This window comes from Triticum dicoccoides, chromosome 2A (genome assembly GCF_002162155.2).
Source record: "Triticum dicoccoides isolate Atlit2015 ecotype Zavitan chromosome 2A, WEW_v2.0, whole genome shotgun sequence".
Classification (NCBI taxonomy): domain Eukaryota; kingdom Viridiplantae; phylum Streptophyta; class Magnoliopsida; order Poales; family Poaceae; genus Triticum; species Triticum dicoccoides.
Genome location: NC_041382.1, coordinates 719,995,442 through 720,001,368, shown reverse-complemented (window position 1 = coordinate 720,001,368; position 5,927 = coordinate 719,995,442).

Sequence of the window (5,927 nt, the reverse complement as noted above, 5' to 3'; positions counted from 1 at the left end):
ACTCCAGCGGGGACTAGTACTAATAGTTTAGGCATAATTATCCGGCCATCAGGCCATTAGTGCATGGGCTAAACTCATGTCAAGCCCAAAACGCAAGAAGGGCCAAGGGCCGAGGCTGCAGCCTGCATACTACGCATGTATACGCTGGTACCATCCACATCTCAATCGATCAACGATGAACGACACGCACGCGACTAGCTTCCTGGAGACCTGGACTCTTTCGTCCGCGACGCGCCGCTAGCCGCTGGCGCTAGGGCTTCATTGACGCCGGCCGCCGGGCGTCGCGCCGCCGTGTTTCGCCCGTCGTCGATTGCTGATTCGCGAAGCTGCCGCCGACCGCGCATCAATCCAGTACAGGCAGCCACACGGAATCGCCACAAGCCCACACCGAATTCCTAACTGATCCTGTCCCGTGATCAGAGAAGGAGGTATTATTGTCAGGTTCATACTACTCGTCAGTTTGATTCAATAAATCCATTGATCAACTGTTAGTACTTACTACTTAGTGGTTAGTGACTTAGTATATTTTGGCACTTGTCACATCAATTCCAGATTACATATCTGCTTTGTACTTATATAAGAACTGCATAGGTCATGAGGAAGAAGAAGACACCACCGATAAGTAATTTTTTCAAGCCAATTGCTTCAAACTCTACAGTTGAAAATGCAAATGCAGCCGTGGAGGTCGATGTCACAGAGCAACCCACTGATAACAGTGTCCCCAATCTCAGTTCAGTTGATATGCCACCCCCAAGCAAAATATTGAGGCATCTGTAGAAGTAGAAGTTCTAGAACAACAAAGAATCGGAAGCACACCATTCGAGCGAGACCCTGGAAAGCGCAAACAGATTTGGGAACTCCCTCTTGATAAGCAAAATGAAGCACGCCAATTCTATATTTCTGAAGGCCGATACATGCCATACATGAGAGAGTATCCATATAATGATGATCCACCAAAACATCGTCGGCGTTTCCAGTACAGTTGGTTCAAGGATTTTGAATGGCTTGAGTTTTCACCTTACACAAAGCGTGCATATTGCTTCCATTGTTTCCTCTTCTCAAGAAAGCCGATTGGGAAGTGCGGCTCAGAAACATTTACTGTTTTGGGCTTTGATAGGTGGAAGAAGGTGAATAATGGGAAAGAGTGTGCTTTTTTAACTCATATGGGTAAAGATGCTGGTTCAGCCCATAACTTCTCAGTTCGTTGTTATGATAATTTCAAAAACAGCATGACTCATATTGATAAGGTGTATGGGAAAGCAACCGCAAAAACGATTTTAGATGCAAGGCTAAGGCTCAAAGTTACAATTGATTCCATCTGGTAAGCAATATTTTTCTTCCATCTTATGTTACAATAATTAAAATATTATATCTTGTAGTATCCTAACAAAACAATTATATGACATGATGCAGGTGGTTAACATTCCAGGCTTGTGCTTTTAGAGGGCATGATGAATCTCCGGGGTCCATTAACCGGGGTAATTTCCTAGAACTGGTAAAACTTTTGGCTTCTTATAACAAGGAGGTGAAAGATGTTGTCTTGGAAAATGCTCCTGGAAACGCAAAGTACACATCTCATCAGGTTCAAGAGGAAATTCTTGATATACTTTCTCGAAAGGTGCAAAGAACAATTAGAGAAGAAATTGGTGATAGCAAATTTTGTATAATGGTTGACGAAGCTTGCGATGAATCCAAGAAAGAGCAAATGGCGTTGGTCCTCCGGTTTCCTGACACTGAGGGTTCATACAGGAGCGTTTTGTTGATGTCATTCATGTGAATGACACTCTTGCATTGACTCTCAAGGAGACAATTTGCACTGTTCTAGCAGATAACAATTTAAATGTGGAAGATATCAGAGGTCAGGCCTATGACGGGGCCAGTAATATGCGAGGGGAATGGAACGGATTGAAGGCTTTAATTCTGAAGGCGTGTCCTTATGCATATTACATTCATTGTATGGCGCATCAGCTTCAATTGGCCCTTATTGCAGCATCATGAGAGGTACATGAAGTGCATAGTTTTTTTTCAACATGCCAATTTTGTCATAAATGTTGTTAGTGCTTCACCTAAACGCAATGATGAGTTACTAGCAAATCAAGCCACCGAAATTCACGTGAAATTGAACTGGGGGATCTTGATACGGGAAAAGGGGCAAACCAGATAGGTTCTTTACAGAGACCAACAGACACTAGATGGAGTTCGCACTTCAAGTCAATTCGGAGCTTGAGGAAGATGTTTGGTGCCACAATTACAGTCCTACGAAGTATAGCGAATGATCGTTCGGTGACACAATATTCCCGTGGAGATGCTGGAGGCGCCCTAAGGATAATTGTTTCTTTTGATTTTGTGTTCATTTTGCACCTCATGGAGAGGATTATGAAAATCACAGATGTCTTGTGCCAAACACTCCAGAAGAAATCTATGGACATTTTGAATGCATTAGATACACTCTCTAACACTAAGGTGCTCCTCGCTGATCTAAGAGAGGAAGGATGGGAACCTCTCATAGAGGAGGTTAAGACCTTTTGTGTGAAGCATGAAGTTGAGATCCCCGATATGAGTCGCAAGTATGTCCCTTACTCCCTTTCCTCTACTGTATAATAGAATAATATTGATCACATATGCTTTACTCTAACACATATACTGTATTTGTAATTTACAGGTATGTTGATGTGACTAAGTCTCGGAATAAACATAATAACATCACGGTGCTTCACCACTACAAAGCAGATGTGTTCAATGTGGCGATAGATCAACAACTGGTTGAGCTAAATGACCGTTTTAGCATTCAGACAACAGAGCTAATGACACTCTGTGCATCCTTGGATCCAAGGCATGACTCGTTTGACATATCAAAGATTTGCATGCTTGTGGACAAATTCTATCCAGCAGATTTTTCTAGTCAAGAGCAGGCTCGCCTGGAGTCACAACTTCCACACTATCAGTTAGATGTTTGCAACCATCCAGAGCTGAATTCTTCGTCATCACTGGCTGATTTGACCGTTGCATTGCATAAAACAGGTAAAGCCTCTGTGTATCCAATGGTTGATAGATTATTGCGCTTGGTCATCACTCTCCTGATGTCAACTGCAACTGCGGAGAGAGCTTTTTCAGCAATGAAGATTATCAAGACACGTCTCCGAAGTAAAATGGGTGACGATTTTCTTCGACCTTACATGGTTGTATACATTGGGAAGGAAATAGCTGCAAAGTTCAATGTTAATGAGATTATTGATTTGTTTGATCGACCGGCTGGGGGGCGTAGATCTGCATTCAAACTAGTAGAAATGTAGTCTTTTTATTGCAAAGCTTATACTATTACATGTTTGATATCAATACAATATTCAAGACTTGAAATATTTTTGTGTTATGTCTCATGTGTGCTTCAATGTGTTCCTCGCCCCCCCCCCCATGGTGAAATCCTGGCTCCGCCCCTGCTCTTCTCCCCCCCTCTCAATCCCCTCTCCCAAATCCTTCAGATCTGACGATTTGGTCCGTGGATTCCTTCACCAATCCATCCTAGAAGGTACTCTCCTCCGATCCCCTTCTTTCTATCCATAAAATGTATGCTATTTTGAAGATTTTGGGGAACCCTTGTTTGATTAGATTAGATTAGAATGTTGCATGTATTAGATACCTAATTTTGCAACCCTAGTTTAGTTGATTTTATTGAAAAGATATGGTTTGGATACATAGGTTGACATGTTATTTTATATGGAAAAGATATTTGTATTTAATCTTGCATGAAGTAGGCCTAGTTTAGTTTATTTGTGTTGAAATTATATTCGTATTGACAAGAATGCTTTGGATACATATGCTTTGAATTTTGCATATAGTAGGCATACTTTAGTTTATTTGTATTCAAAAGATAATCGTGTTGACAAGAAAGCTTTGTTTGAAATTTTTAGGATGGTTTGGCTTCTCGATGACCACTGGGACCATCAACACCGGTCGTACGCTATGTCGGTGGAGCAGCGGGTAATAATGATAGTGGCCGGTGTTATGAATTTCGTGTTTATTTGAAACACAAATGCCCCATATGTAATTTTATGATTTGTTTGTTTGTAGGAGCTTGCACCTCTGAAGCTTCGATCTCACGGGGCCAACCTTGGGGGATGCGCTATGATGAGCGATACACACCGTATGTAAGGGAGACATGACTTCTCCCTTTCATTCAATTGGTTATCCGGTCGACACCTGCCCACAATGCTGCAACAATCACCGCGCTTATTGATCGTTGGAGGCCGGAGACACACAGTTTCCATCTTCGGACCGGGGAGATGACCGTGACGCTCCAGGATATTGCTATGATCATCGCTCTTCCTATCGAGGGGAATCCTTTATGTATGAACACTGATTCTGATGGGTGGCATGCGCAGATGAATGCGCTTATCGGTATGGTTCCTCCGGAGCCTCGGGAACCAGAAGCAGAAGACAAGAAGAAGGAAAGAGTCGCGGCTGGTGCTTCTTTCAGTTGGATTGCATGGAACTTTCGTACTTGCCCCGAGGAAGCTAATGAGGATGAGGTCAAGACATATGCTCGTGTCTACGTGTGATACGTTATATCCCGGACTATGTTTGTTGATGGCACAGACAAGAATGCTCCATGGATGTGGCTGAAGGCTTTGACCGTCTTCGATAGCAAATGGAGTTCGGGTTCGGCAACACTGGCTTACTTGTATAGACAGGTATGAAGTTGTTTGTTTTTCACTTCATTGCTACATTATCAATGCGATCTTCCTGTTAATTCAACCATTTTCTCTTTTTATGCAGTTGGACGAAGCCTGTTGTAGGCCATCTGGAGGTATTGGTGGTTATATGCTCGCACTTTCCATATGGAGCTGGGAGCATTTGCCGGTTGGATGACCGACGATCGTGAAGTACGAGGATTGGGACGACAAAGACGACCCACTACAGCTCCCCACTTGGGCTTACAAGTGGGATGTGTTAAATGAGATGACGGATGATCCCTCGGTCATGTACAAGTTGTACAAGAGCGAGCTGGACATGATCACGGCTGAGCAGGTGACTCGACATTGCATAAGTGATTCTCATGCTTCTATCGTAACTCGAAATCAATTTTGCATTCTATGCTATTTTGCAGGTGGAATGGGAGCCGTATGGAAGAGGGGATAGTTTTGGTGACCCTATAGAGTTCAGGGTGAATCCGATGTGCACTAGGGATAGGGATCTTTGGCATATGTGGTGCCCACTCATATGCAACTGGGCGGTTGAGCTTCACCTACCACATCAGGTGTACCGCCAGTTTGGTTTGTTCCAGCCACACCCCCGGAGTGGGAGGACACGGACAAGTTGCTACACGCGTAAAATATAATTAACCTTGAGCACTTAGCAGCTTCTCGGCGGTTTGGATGGTGCTAATATTCTATTTCTAACTTGCAAGTTGGATAGGAAAAGGCAGCGGAAGATCAAGGATTGGGCCAAGCATCACATGAAGTATGTCATGCAGTTTGTGCTTAGTGTGGAGCAAGCTAAGGCTGGAAAACGAGCCCAGCTTCGTGAGCACTGTCCAATCGCGTTCAACAACTATCTCACATGGTTTCTTGCAAGTACATATGTGGAGGTATGCAATCCAGCATATGCTGAGGAGATTTTGGAAGATCCCACCATTTTCGATGAGCTAACTCGGCACAAGTACAACGCATTAGTCAGGAAAGGCAACTCAGTCCTTTCAGCTCCAATGATGAACTTTGTGGTATTTGTCCTTTTTGCTTTTCCATTCGCACTATTCACATCTTCGCCTACCTAACATGTTAATGTCGTTTCTGTTCATAGTATGCCCAGATCAAGAAAGCAGCTGATGAGACCGAGACTATTTTGGAAACAATCCCAGTTGGGAAAAGTGATGGGGAAGGTGCACTTCGAGCATTCATTAAGGTTCACATCTCCTTCAAACTAGCACTTAA